The sequence below is a fragment of the Porites lutea genome, chromosome 1 (assembly GCF_958299795.1).
Source record: "Porites lutea chromosome 1, jaPorLute2.1, whole genome shotgun sequence".
Lineage (NCBI taxonomy): Eukaryota > Metazoa > Cnidaria > Anthozoa > Scleractinia > Poritidae > Porites > Porites lutea.
The window spans coordinates 37,384,812-37,399,612 of NC_133201.1; positions in this window are offsets into that span (position 1 = coordinate 37,384,812).

Sequence of the window (14,801 nt, forward strand, 5' to 3'; positions counted from 1 at the left end):
AGCAACCTACCAAGCTAAGATTGTTACTTCGGCTGTGTTTTTTTACCTATATGCTGTTAATTTACTATCCATTTTGAAAATTCTGTTATAAGACTTTTAAACGTGTGTGAAAATGAAATTCGTGTCATCTCAGGCGCCAATAGGTTACTCATCAGTACCAGGGCGCATAGGTGTGATAATCATTCTAGTAACTCGCGGACGAATTTAATTAATTTTTCCTAAATTAAGTAGCCAGGATAACGGGGGTAGCGAGGGGAAAGGGGTTGGTAGTTAATTAATAGGGCACATGTCCAACTTTTTTTTGATTCTAAAAACCCACCGAGTATACTATAAAAGGAAGACTTTATATGTAAAATAATTCCTACTTACTAGGCATATGCAGATACTGTAGAGGTGCCCACTCTGACTTTATGAAAGAGTGTGAGCCACTCTCTGTGTTGGCTACCTTAACTGAGGGATCCCAAATTTCTGCTACGCAAGAGGAGGAGTTTGTGGGTCACACTCCAGCGCCATCAACAGAGCACGTTGCAACAGAGTCAACTGAGCCAGAAGAAGAGGAATTTGTGTTACCACGTTTGCGAGTGCGATTTCAAGATGAGATTTTGAGCGAGGTAGGATTGATGTGCCTCTTAAATATGTTTGAATTAATAAATTTTAAAACTCCAAAAAAGAACTCATAATATAGTTAATAATGAGGTTGTCATATTTTGTTCTACTTAATTTTTTACGTAATTCGACTGCGTGGTTTATATGTTCATGTAAAAGAGTAATTATAACCGCGTCGTTCTACTCACTCGCGGTTGCATATTTTGTGGATATTGTAGTAAATTATTACGGAAATGGTAGGCGACGAAAGGGGTTACATTATTTCCCGTTCCCTACCCTGTGCTCGTTCTCGTCACCCCCCAAACTCGTACTTCATGCTCGTCTCCTAGCAGCCTGCAGTTAACGTCCGCGCTCCGCATAACTGCACTTAGCCTTGTAAAGCCTATGGAAGAGGCAGAAGCAATTCTGACACCGAATGACATGTATTTCTAATTATTTAGGCGCACATTCGATGCATAGGTTCCTACCTCGCTAAAAAAAAAACTTGTTCCTTTTATTATAGCAAAACGATCCGAATTCAGTTATCTTCTCATCGTCCTCCCAAGGCTCGTTGGTAGAGGAAGAGACGTCTAGAGAGTGGCAACCAACACCCCAAATTGAGCATCAGTTGCAGCACCTAAACAGTTATCTCCTTAAGTCAACTGATGGCCGAATCAGTCCAGTCAGGTCGCAATGCAGGTCTGATGTTGTGAATATGTCGTCATCAACGTGGCGCTATTATGGGAAAAAGGCAGAGCAAGTTGTTGATTCCGTGTTGGAGGCTATTGCACCTTATGGGTAACCTTATGGGTAATTCATCTTGGCTGCTTCAACAGGTGATTGCAAGGAACCAAAGCGGGCGCACTGTATCTAGTGCTGCCGAGGAAGACAGCCTGGTCTCTAGACTAGTAACGCTGTATAATGAAGCTAGATCCTGGAACACCCAGCAACAGATTCTCTCCCTTTTTGCTGGTGATTACAGCAAGACAGAACTGCTGCAGCTTGTGCCAGGACTGACAAAGTTTAGGGTTGATGAGGCCAGAAAACATGCTTTTCAGACCAAGCCTGGAGAGCCTATAGAGCCGCCAACCATTACCAGAGCAAGGCTGGATCCCACTAAAGTCGACCATTTCGTAGATTTTGTATCCAGTCCTTCATTATTTCAAGACGTTGCATATGGAAAGAAAACTCTAAAGCTGTCAAGCGGAGAGAAAATTGACATACCAAACGTGGTGAGAACAGTCATTTCGTCCCGTCTCATCCAGCTGTATCAAGCCTATTGTACAGAATCCGGCTTCACACCCCTTGGAAGGTCAACACTTTTCAATATCCTTAAGGTATAGATGGATATAAGGCCATGTGTTAGACGACAATTTTGGTTTTAATGCACGCAAGTTATTCCGTACTGTCTTAAGCTTAGTGTGTGGGAAAGTGTGTGTATGTGTGAGTGGAGAATGTCAGCACAAGCTGCAGATTTTGCTTGGTATGACAAGATGGATTTTTACCCTCTTATTTAAGCAGTACATAATTGACTACAATATAGTTTTATACTTCAGGTGTGCGCTGCTTCTCAGAAGAAGTCCTTGGCGGGTTTGGACAACATGCAAACGGACGGTGTAACTGCAACTGCATCTCTTGAAGTAGTAACTAGCATACTACAGAAAAACGGTAAGACGGAAAATTAGGTTAAGTCTAGCCTTTTGTCTTATTTCCTTCAATATGGGACGCAACGTGTTGGTGTCTTTGTGCTTGGTGGGTGGGCGCACTCATTTGAATTGAGCTTTTTTGAGAGGGGCGTATGAGAAAGTTCAGAGGAAAGGGAAACAAAAAAAAGATGAGTAAGTTGTCAATTGCAGGAACCCTTTTTATGTTTTGAGGTTAATTTTCTAGTATACACTTTTCTTCCAAACCACTGAGCATTTCTTTCCTGAGTGCACCTGTGAAATAGTTACAGCCTGGAAAACTGGGCTAAGAAAAAGAAATTAAAGGTACAATAAACGAGCTGCATTTCCTAATCGAGTTTCCCTTTTGTACATGCTGGTATCTTTGGTACGTCAAGGGTTTTAGATAATGGAATTTTATCCATGTAGGTTTTCAAGATGAAGAGGCAAAGGGAGTTTTGTCCCGTCTCAAAGCTGAAAAACGATATGTGTCAACAGACTACAAGCTGCACATCGCTACTGAGACTCCTTGTGCAGACCACTGCAGCATGTATGCACTTAGCAGCAATGAAGCTGAGTACCGCGGGACATGTTCACACCAACACAACATTAACTGTGACCGTTGCAGCGACTTAAGGAATGCTGTTTTAGATATTCAAGTCGCAGTGTCTGAGCTTCAATTAAGGTACTACCTTTTTGACCTCCAGAACAAAATGTTAGAATTTTCTCCAATCTAAATATTTGTCTTTATTTGTGACTGTTATCTCCCTTTTCTTAATTTTCTCAAGCAACGATGAAAAGCGGGAGGAACTTCAGCATGATCTTGAGGCGGCGATCCCAAAACTCGATATGTGGAAGTCACATGTCATAAGATCTGTGCATCAAGATGCAGCCAAGACTGCCGTGGTTGATGCCCTTACCGAAACTGAAGCATTGCTGATCATGGACTGGGCCATGAAGTTTTTACCAACAAGCTACCGAGAGACTCAGCGTGATTGGTTTGGGAAAAAGGGACTACCTTGGCACATAACCGTTGCCATTACCAAAGATGAAAACGAAGAAATTGAGGTACCATTTATATAAATGTTACAATCGATTTAAACCATACTTTATTTTCCTTAAAAGATATATCGGAAATAAGACCAGATGCTAAAAAATATTTATCTGTCTTTCTGAGGTATCACAGCTGATTAAAACAAACAAAACGTTTGGAAAAGAAGAGATTGTTTTGTATTGTGAAAGACCCATCTTCGGTTCCGGCCACAGCTGTAGGACGTAGTAATTACGATGTGGAATAGTAATTTCATTGGGAACCCTCAATTTTTAACAACACAATTTAATGCAATTTCTTTACAAAGATAACTGCTGCTATACAAGCCCCAGTGTTACTGAATTTAATATTTTGTTTGTTTGAGATTAATTGATTTTCTTTTACTCTTCAGACGCGCACGTACGTCCATCTGTTTGATGAGTGCATTCAGAACTGGTTTGCAGTGGCCTCCATTATAGAAAATACGTTAGAAACACTGAAAGCACTGAAGCCAAACCTCAACCAGGTATATCTTAGGTCCGACAACGCCGGCTGTTACCACTGTGCCTACCTTCTTCTGTCGCTCCCCAGTATTGGTGATCGTACCGGAGTCACGATTGCACGATACGACTTCAGTGAGCCGCAGGCTGGTAAAGATATCTGCGATCGTCGCACTGCTGCAATTAAAAGCCATATTTCGACGCTTTCTTAATGAAGGAAATGATGTCAAGTCGGCCAATGACATGAAAACCGCCATTGAGTCTTATGGAGGCATCAAGGGCTGCTATGCGGCTGTGTGTCTAGTTCAACCATCTGCGCAGACGATGAGCAAGCATAATATGGCTGGGATACAGTCGCTACATAACTTCTCTTACGAGAATGGAGGCATAAGGGTGTGGCGAGCCTATAACGTGGGTCCTGGAAAGTTTTATAGTGCAGCTCAGCTTGCACGGTTTGGTACTCCGCAAGGTCCTACAAAGCTCGTCATAATTCATCCTTTTGGCAGACCACATGTAGAGGTGGGTACCTATCACCAGCAACGCGCTATGCCTGCAAGATCTTCGTCTTTGCCTGGGTTACATCAAGAACCTCCTGAATCCGCACAGGCAGACCAGGTAGGAGAGAAGGTTATGTTTCATTGTCAAGAGGAAGGGTGTATCAAGACCTTCCAGTCATTTGCGTCGCTCCAAAGGCACCTGGACGTTGGTACGCACATGGTGAGACTGGTAAAGGAGTCCACCTATGACGAGATCAGGCGAAAATGGGCGGAGGCATGCCATTCCCTGGGTGGTGGCTATGTTCGGGGTGATTCAGCTACCTTCGACTCCAGTGACCAAGCAACGCCTGGCGAAGTCGTGGAGCTAGGATGGGCTCTTCAGAAAAATCGAAAACCGGTAGCCTTTTCCGAGAAAGCGAAGAGCTATCTGGTAGACGTGTTTTGGGCCGGGGAGGAAACAGGAAAGAAGGCAAACGCCTCCTTTGTCGCCTCCAGAATGAAGTCTTTGAGAGACGAGAACGGGCAGAAGATGTTCACAAAGACCGACTGGTTGACAGAACAACAGATTGCTCGATACTTTAGCCGACTCTCCGCCCTCAATAAGGCTGGTCGATTACAGAGAACCCATGATCTTGTTGTAGAAGCCGAGGCTGTCCGGACAAGGCAGCAGATAAGGAGGGACCTTGAACTTTAATTTTTTTAAAAAAATTGGTAGGAGTGCAATAACCTTCTTACCTCGTGGCACGAAAGTTTAGTTTTGCGAATTAGCGATTTTTTTGTTGGTGTTTTGAGGGAACTAATTTTTGCAATTTGGACAGGTTTTCTTGCTGACAATTAACTTTTGCTATTTTTTTTAAAAAGTCCCGGGCAAATCAAAGATAATATTTTCTTTTTTATTGAATACATGCAATGGAAAAACATTCGTCAACAATTCCACTGTGTGTATACCCCATTTAAAACCAGCAAGACAGATTACTTTTCTGTGGCATTCGATTGCAAACACGTACCGCAAAAATTTTATGCCACACGGTAACTCGAACAAACAATGCTCTGGAATAAAGGCCGATAGTACCCAATCAGTGAACGTCGCGTTTATTCGAGGATTGTATTTCAGTTTCTTTTACAAGCCAGGAAAAATGACTGTGTGTGTTACATCCCAGCAAGAAAAAAAATACCTGCATGTTTTACATAAAATTTTTCAAATGATTAAGCGTTGTTGTCAACCTTGATAAGAAGAGTTTCAAAATAAATGCCGCCCTCGAATAAACACAGCATCGGGAACATGAAGTAAACACGGAATATTTAGTAAAAAAAAGGTCACGACATTTTTCTTTCAGTTTTGGCTTTTTGGGAGACGAAAGCAAAAACGTAAATATTTATTTTTTGTTGCGTTTTGCTTTGTTTATTTTTATTTATTGTCTCTTCCTGTCTGGGCAACCGAAAATTGTTTAGAATTACTATGAAATTTCCGAGGTAGGCGCGGGAAATTCGCTGAACAAAACATTGCAGGCTCTTTTTTTGTCACGTAATACTTGGGCGTATAAATGTTGATCGAGAGTGATAGAACTCTGAAAAACTTGTATTTAAAAAAAATGCAGATAGGAGGAAACAAATAAGTCATGGAGATAAGAAGGCCATTCTGAAAGCCTTCCTTGGAGGCAAAGAAGAGGATTTGAAACAAATATTGTCTGGTCACGCAGCATACATTAGTTCGGCGTAGATCGACGGCGACCCGACGGCGGTAAGCGAAAATAACACCATTGTTCCTTCTAATACTCTTCTTTTTCCGAGTTTGTAACGAGAAGTTAAATAATTTTTTAAGAGCTTAATTTCTTTATCGCTAGACGGAAGAATTTCTCATCATTATGTTGTTTTTAGATGTGCGAGTTGACATTGCTTTATGACTGGCGTGACTCAAAGTTTGTCAACAACCGCGCGCCATGTGGCCTTGAAATCTCCCCTAGGAAATTAAGAACAGCCTGGTTTTCTCACAATAAAGACAATATAGACAGTAAACACTTGAATAAGACGACTTATATATAGTTTAACTCGTAAGAAGAATAATCTCTGATTTTGCGAGAATATCTAAACGAGCTCACAAAAATTACGATTTTGCCTTCGATATTTTGGTGACATGCATTACTACTCAGTGTGAAATCTTTAATTTTCTCGCCAAATCTAGATCGTTTTAAGCATGTATTAAACTCTTCAATTACTAATCTTGTATAATGGGCTAGAAAATGTTGGTTTATTAGCTTGAGCAACCGTTAATCCTTGAATTACAGGAAAGATGAAATGGAAATAAACCTATTCTAGGTGTAGTTTTCAATTGGCATCTGACGCCCAAAAAAGGCAGCGCCCAGAAATTTTTTTTATGTTTATTGTAGACCAAAGGGTTGTTAAGCAGGGAATAATAAAATTATTGTCATAGCTTTCTGGCAAGGAGAGATATTCGATCTCAAAATCAGCAAATAATTGAATGGCTAAAAAGGTGGTCCCATATTCAAGGCCGGTGATTGACAAGCTGTCAATTAAATTGACTGAAACTTATATTCTTGCATTTATTAAAGACGTATCAACATTTACACAAACCCTCATAGTCAAAGGTTAAAAACAGTTGTCCTGAGAGCTTCCTACTTTTGCCTGTTATTAATGCCCTTTTATCGGTAAAAAATATAATTAAACCAGTTGGGTGGGCTATCTCCCACCATAAAGATCCAAACTACAAACCAGTTTGTCATTTTGAGTTTGGGGTAGACCCTTTAAACTGGCCAAGTTTCAGCGAAATCAGAGAGATGGCATGTAGCACACCTGCCTGGTGCACCCATGGACTCACTCTTAATTTTTGCGATTCATGGTATTTTTTCAGCGATCCGGGCAAAACTAAGTTCCCCGAAATAGAAATTATCGCAAACATTTTTGCCGCAAAAATTTAGTCCAGAGTATAACCATTTTCCAACTTAAATTCGCTACACAAAAATACAATACTAAAAAGTCTCCGCGTTCAGAAATAAAACGGTCTCCAATGAAGTGAAGGTTTTATATATAATAGGGTAATACGCACACCGTAAAATTGTTTGATAATATGTATTTCTATTGCACGTAATCACACACGAAATAAAAATACATGTAATGTGTCTTAACAATGCTGGGGCCGGGCTTTTCTGAAAATCGCAAAAGTTAACTCCCGGTAAGAAATACCCAGCCGGTTTACAGACCCTCTATTTTCTCTTAAAAGTCCGCTAAGCGCAACGAGAACGTCAAAAACAACAATAGAGGGGGGGAGGTACAGGAGGGTAAATCTCCCTCCTCCCTACTGTTTGGGGCAATTTCTCCCTCCTCCCTAAAAGTAAAAATTGTCGGCGTAAAACACACGACTCCTTCACTTAGTCGTAAAGGAAGTATAATGACCTTAAGAGCTTCGCCTCCATACCAACATACCACACGAAGAGGGCCTAACCACCGTATGTATGCATACAAAGACTATTATGGAGGGAAAGCCCATATACCGACCCCAGGGGGATTCTCCCTTAAATAAGTCATATAAGTATGTGCCACCCCAAAGGGTAGGGTTTTTGCGCCTTTTCGGTCTGAAAACGGGTATAGATTTTGCCCGTTGTGGTCTGGCATCGGGTATGGTTTTCGAGGAAACTACGGGAGCCTATGAACGTATTAATCGTTTCAGTTCCAAATAATTCAGAAAGAAGGGAATAAGCAAATACGAATATATTGTTTGAACTCTGGTCTAAATTCTACCTCAACCAGGTCTGAGAAGGGGTATGGATTTATTAGACCGGGCCTGAAAACAGGGGTGGAAAATGACATTTTTTAGTCTGAAATAGTGGAAATAGGGTCAGGATTTGAAGAACCGAGCGGCACACGCCCACCAAAAATTCCCGGGAATATCCCTCTCGGGCAACTACCAAGTATCTGAGAGAAGTAAGCTATCTTACACAAAAAGAAACTCGTTCCAATTTGGCGGTAGCAACTATCTACAGCCCCATGGAACAGCCATGGGAACAACGATGGACGCTGCTTGTGCTAACATCTTCATGGCCAGAATAGAAAACCAAATTTTGAGAGAGAGTTGTATTGAACCACACCCAGGTCACCAGAGGATTTTTCTTGGGTGCGGCCGGTTGCTTCGGTTTCGGCTGCAGGCCGACATATCTTTGGCCGAAGGCAGAAGTGACTAAGGCGAAGCCGGGAGAAAAACACGAGAAAAAAGGCTTTTCGCGTGGTTCACTATAAAGACTTTACCGAACCGGAAACCGCGCATAAAAAGTCTCTTGGCGTCCAGGGTAATTGAACCGCTGTTTTGGAAAAGATATATTGACGATGTGTTTTGCCTATGGAACACAAGTTAAGACAAAATAGAAAGCTTAAAATAATTGAGGAAAAGGCAATTAACTTTCACTCTACTATCAAATTCACCTCGATTCACCGCTGAGATGTCAGAATGGAGATCACCTTTTTTGGCCATAAAAATGTACAATGGGGTTAGATTCAACAAGGAACTAGACGTGCAAATACATTATAAACCAACCAGGAGCCCATGAGCCAACAGAAGCCTTTAACGTACTCGTGTCAACCACCAGGCGTGAAGAAATGCTTTATTAAAGGACAAGCGCTCAGACATCTAAGGACTGATTCCTCTCAAACCACTTCTGAGGAAAATATAAAAATGTTCGAAAATCGCCAGATAGAAAGAGGCTACAGTGTCCCTATTGTGAGAAAGTACCTCTCTGAGTTAAAATTCGCCGACAAGAAAACAGCCCTTCAAAAGAACAACAAATCTGCACGTAAAAAACTGCTACTTTTGTTACACAATACCACCCGGCTTTACTTAAACTGAAGAAAATACTATGGGGAAATAGCACCTTATACAAAACCATCAATGGCTGAGAGAAATCTTTAAGGAGCCTCCCCTCATATCATATCGCAAGGAAAAATCCCTTAGGGACCTATTAGTTAGAGGGAAGCAGATAGCTTCCTTTACGACTAAGTGCAGGAGTCGTGTGTTGCGACTGTCTCTGCCAAGTTGTAAACCTGGTGACCTGAGATGCGTTAAAAGTTTGATTCCATGCTTCCTCGGTTAAGTCCGACCAAGGGAGTCCCAGGAGACCCAAGGGGATTCCAGTGTACGTCATTTTTCCTGTCCCTCCATCCCTTGTCATGACGCGAGTTAAAGAAAAGCCATTAAGTTATATTCTCATCGATATCTCCCTACTCCTAACATTTCATTTTCTCCCTCCTCCTTCATTTTCGGGCCATTTCTCCTTCCTCCCTATCATGTACCTTTCTCCTCACAATAGATTTAGTAGGCAAAACAACAACTTTGCAAGTGCATCTCACTTTTTTGCACATTTCTTTGCCGTTTTTTCTTGACTACGATGTGAAATTGTCTAATTTTACTTTTAAGGGAGGACGTAAACAAGCGACGACAAAATTTTATTCCCTTCGTAAACTTGAATATGGTTCTTAGACATTCAACTTCGGGAGGGTTTGCCTACATTTCACAAAGTAAGTGAGTTGGAATAATCGCGATAAAGACCGAAGGAACGCAAATTCATTTTTAAAGCGTCGTTTTCGCTGTCGTCGCTTCGTTCGATCGTTAAGCCCCTAATATAACAGTGGGGATGGAATAGCGTCTGTCAGACAGGCTAAGAAAAACCGATGTGACCTAATCGTAAAAATTAGTTCCCACAAAGCGCCCAAAAATCGGCAATCCGCAAAAATAAACCACCGCAAAAATTTCGTGCCACACGGGAATTGCCATACACAGAGCGCCCTGCTCCCATCATCCCCCATTAGCGCTCCGGTGAGAGAAGATTGGGGTTAGGTTGAGGCCCTCGGAGACTCATGGGAAGGGACATTCCATAATACGAGTCTGGGAAAACCTTCTCGGAGGTCGTTGGACGGTTGTGCGGTCAATTGTGAAGCTCTGTAAAATCTATCTGCAGCTTTCAATGGTTGTCTATAACACGAGGGTTTCAAGTGCTGGTGAGTAGCTTTTTAGGGGTAAAACGGTGCTGCTTTCTTGTTATTTAGCTCCAAACACGTGGGTTGGAAATTGTGCGCGACGGCGGATGATAGGTGAACCTGACAGTTTGAAATTTTCGCCATGAAACAGACTTTAGCCAACTCGTTAAACTACAGGACAGTGAAAAGTGAATTTTCGTACGGGTATTTGCTGTCGTAGCTGAAAGTTTTATCTGCATTGTCGCCGAAGGTTGTATTTGTTGGTCCAGAAAGGTTGTAGCGCAGCTTGATCATGGAGATGGCGGGAACTTAAGCTTAAGTCACGTGGGTTACCCTAACAAAATTACTATTTTAAATTATAAGCTTAGTTATATTTCTAAACAAGAAGTGAAGGTTCTTCTATTAACCAGGAGAGTTTGCTTTCCAGTTGTATTCTAGTTGTAAAAAAGAAAAAAAGTTTTACATTACAACATTAGGTACACTCCCGGGGGGGGGGGGGGAGGGGGTGCTCCCATACATTACCTATACGGGTATGTGCCGCCCAAAGAGGTCGTGATTTTGAAGCTCCTGATTTAGAACGGGGTATCCATTTCAGAGGCGTTTTCTAGAATGGGGTATAATATTTCGAACGCACGAAAGCTCCGCTTTTGTAAGCAGCCATTTGAAAGTATCCAAGGACAGATTGCTTTTAAAAATACGATTCAATGCGTTAACAAGCAAACCGTTGTACTCTTTGTTGCACCCTAGAACGGAGTATAGAAAATTGGCCCATTTCTAGAACGGGGTATCAGTTTTAGGGTGAATTCTAGAACGGGGTATAAAAAATTGGCGCATTTCTAGAACGGGGTATCAATTTTAGGGGAAATTTTTTCTAGATTGGGGTGCCAATTTGGAGTCCCGGGCAGCACATACCCACCCAAAAATACCCAAGTGCCCCCCCCTGGGGGTACACTTCACTGTTTACAAAGACGTGACTGAAAATTGCCTTGTGTAAAGCTAAATTTAAACACGATAATAAAAAAGCAACTTGTTTTATGCAGCCTGCACAGGGCAGCTACCTAATTTTGTCTTGATAGTGTCTGAGAACTCAATTTGTCAGGTAGTTTGTTTGGAAGTTTGTTGCGCCGTTTTACCAGTTCCCAGTCCCCGCTGTGTAGCACACTATACCTGCAAAATAAAATGGCGGCCAAAATGTCTTATTCGAGATTTTTGTGGGCTCTAAGAATGTGAAAATCTATGATTCTTTCTGAATATGCTGTAAAAGGAAATGGGAAAAAAAATTTGTTAAAGAGTTTCTTAGCAACTTGAATCTGCAATCTGCATTTGTTAGTATCATGTATGATGTTGGCAGTTGATAGTCTAACGCAAGTGCGAGGGACAGTATAATATTTTCTGTAATGCAGCCAGTACGTTACTCATTTGCTTGTCATGTCAGTTGTAAAGTTAAGTATTTTAGTACAGTAGTGGACGTTTAAGGTGATTCCCTAGTTTTGCACTGCGCATCTCTTACTGCGCATAACAAGATGGCCGCCGTAAAAAAGAGCATGTGAAGTAATATTATTAAAATGAAGTTGACTGAAGAAGAAACGCTATTGGAATTTTTGCTTGCTGTTGTTTCTTGACGAGGTGAGACTCAATGTGTTGGGAATGTGCATAACGTAAGCAGTACGCGGGTTGCTGAGTTCGGAGAACCTCGATAGTTGATGTTTAACTTGTGCTTACTCACTTTGATTTTCATTTAAACACCTTCTTTATCACATTGTGTCCTAAATGTGATATCTCGATGTAAATTCTGTAAAAACGGATTTTTTAATACGTTCTCCCCCCTTTCACATACATTCTATTTTGAAACTCGCCCCAGTCCTCTCTCAAAAATCGGAGAAAATGCGTTTCGTGCGCACTTTCTGCAGCTCTACCGCAAAAACGAGTACGGTGACCCCCATTTTTTATTTCATGATTTTAATAAGGACAGTGCTTCCTTTCGATGAGAAAAAAATTGGCACAAATCTATGTTCAGTTTTTTGGCAATTTTACTAAATTGTACGGATTGAGCCATCACGGGTCGAAAAGCGCGCGTCCAATTTAATTCTACTTTGGAGCGTAAAGTAAAAACAAGGGCATTAAAAGGCATTTTTCTGGTACGTAAGTGGATAAACAATACATTAAAGTCAAATTCCGTATGATGTCACCTGCATCATCGAAAAAATCTCTCCTTTTTGTCTAGTTTTGCGCTGCAAGCGGTTTTTGTAAAAGGGTCCTAAATAGCGGTATTTGTCAGCATTGTGACGTCAAAACGAGCACGGTGACCCCCACTTTTTATTATTTTTTTATCATCTTCTTGACTTGTTACATCAGTGTACCAAGTTTTAGCTAAAATCTATGTTAGGTTCTTTTACTATGGAATCACCTTAAGTGAAGATTCGAGGAGAAGACGATGTTCTTTTATGTGTTTCGCAGTACTGTCATTCCATGAGTCCAACCAGTTATCAGCTGTGGATCGTTGTAGATTACAAACACAATGGATGAAATCTTGTCACGAGAAGACAATTAGTTTCAAAGCGCCTTGAACAATCAACTCAGCAGAATCTTTTTTATCAGATAACCTTGCGATTGTAGCTCACTACTTTTTATACCGAGGTGAATGGAGCAACAAGACGAACAAACTGAATTACAATTGAGGTCATAATTTTCCCCGGCAAAGAGGTGAACAAAACAGGCAATTCGCTCACTAAGGTGAGCAAACTGAATTAAGGTTTTCCTGTTCATTTAAAATACTTGAATTGATCTCATGAAGTAAAAGAATGAATACAACAGAATTTGATATGAACAATTCAGTGACAATTCACTAAATCGAAGATGTTCTCTGAAACCTTTTATTAAATCTGTCTTTATTGTGTATTAGGTAAGCTTTGGCTTTTTGGAAGAGAATTGGAAATATCAGATGCCTGTACGGATGGAAGATTCAAATAAGGCAATAGCCCAAGTCATAAAAAAATTCCATGGCGTGGAGGTAATACTGTAAGTGCGGAACTAAGAGAGGGCATTGTAAATTATGTTCAAAGGAAAGTCATATTGGCAGTCTTGCTGACTGGCTCTATGGAAAATCACTGCAGTTCCAGTTTCCACCTGGCATATGGTTGGCATGATTTGCTCTCTGATGTGATTCTTTGACCTCTTTTGAAATTTAAACTTCTTCATTGCGGCTAAATAAAGGTTGTTTAATTTTCTCCAAAGTGCCTCCTGGATCTGAATAACTAAACGCAATTTTCCTTTGTCGGTGAATGTGAAGGTTTCCTGCAATGTTCTGTCATGCTGGGCCCAGCGCGTTGGTAGTTTTTGCAGGATGTTAAATTCTCACAGATAGTGATGTACAGTTCCAAATTTTGAATAATCAATTGCAGCTGAACTAAAAATACACAAATAACGGTGAATTGCACCGTGACTCAGTCAAGATTGCTCTTTAAGCAATGATTTTTTAACTCCAGCTTGTTTTTCTAAAGATATGTGACTCTTTAGGCTGGACAGCGTCATTCCTCTCTTGGTAATTACTTTGGAATTAGCTTAACAGTCTTGCAACTGCCGGTTTGACAGATTAGAGACAAAGTCAGGGTCCATCTAGCATGGTAAATTAAGGCGCTCTGCACCAAAGGGGTTTTCAGGTAGCCCTTCGGGCTCCCAAGCATTTTAGCTAGGGCACCCAGACCTCAAAGTTGGTTGCCCAAATAAAAATTTTGGGGAGACCTTCGGGCTCCCAAACATTCCAGCTGAGGTGCCCAGGCCTCCAAGTTGGTCGTCCGAGTACATCTGACAAAGAAGTATTTTGTACGCACCCCAATCCTACTGGCCTGCTTATCACCAAACTTGGTAATTTTAGCTTTTGGGTGGGACAAAAACCCACATGCTGTAATATGAAACATAAAAGTTTTCGTGCCATTCAGATTTAAAACCAGAAACATGAGCAATGCCACCGAATTGATCAGGTTTTAAAGAGGGAAAAGTAAAAATTTCAGCAGGTTTACCCAAACTTCATTAAGATGTTTGAGTCAAACATAGGAATAAAGTGCTTTTTACCACTAATACTAAAGTTGAAAATAAATTTTCAGTGGGTGAACTGATCAAAGTGGCATGAAATATAAAGTGACTGAGTTTATGCGGCAGATCAAACTCAAGTTTTCGTGAAAAATTCCATGAAACTGCTGCGGCCCGCAAAGCTATTGTTTTAATGAAAAATAAGTCATCTTTAATTTTCTTTTCTATATTATCAGTGAATCTTTTAGGATAATTAAGCTTTTAGTGGATACGGTCGAAGCGTAAACCAGCTCTTCTTTCCGAGTTTTTATCTTTTGGGGGGGGAGGGGGGGGGGGCGCTAAATTGTGCCTATATATGCATGTGTGCGAATTTAGTTTTTGATACAAAAAATGCCAAGACAACTGTCAGAAAAGTATTGACAGTTTCTCCTAAAAACTGTACCTAATTTAAACCATTCTATCTGAAAGAAAAAATTTTAAGGAGCGATACAAATCGATCCGTGCTGCTTGTCACGTT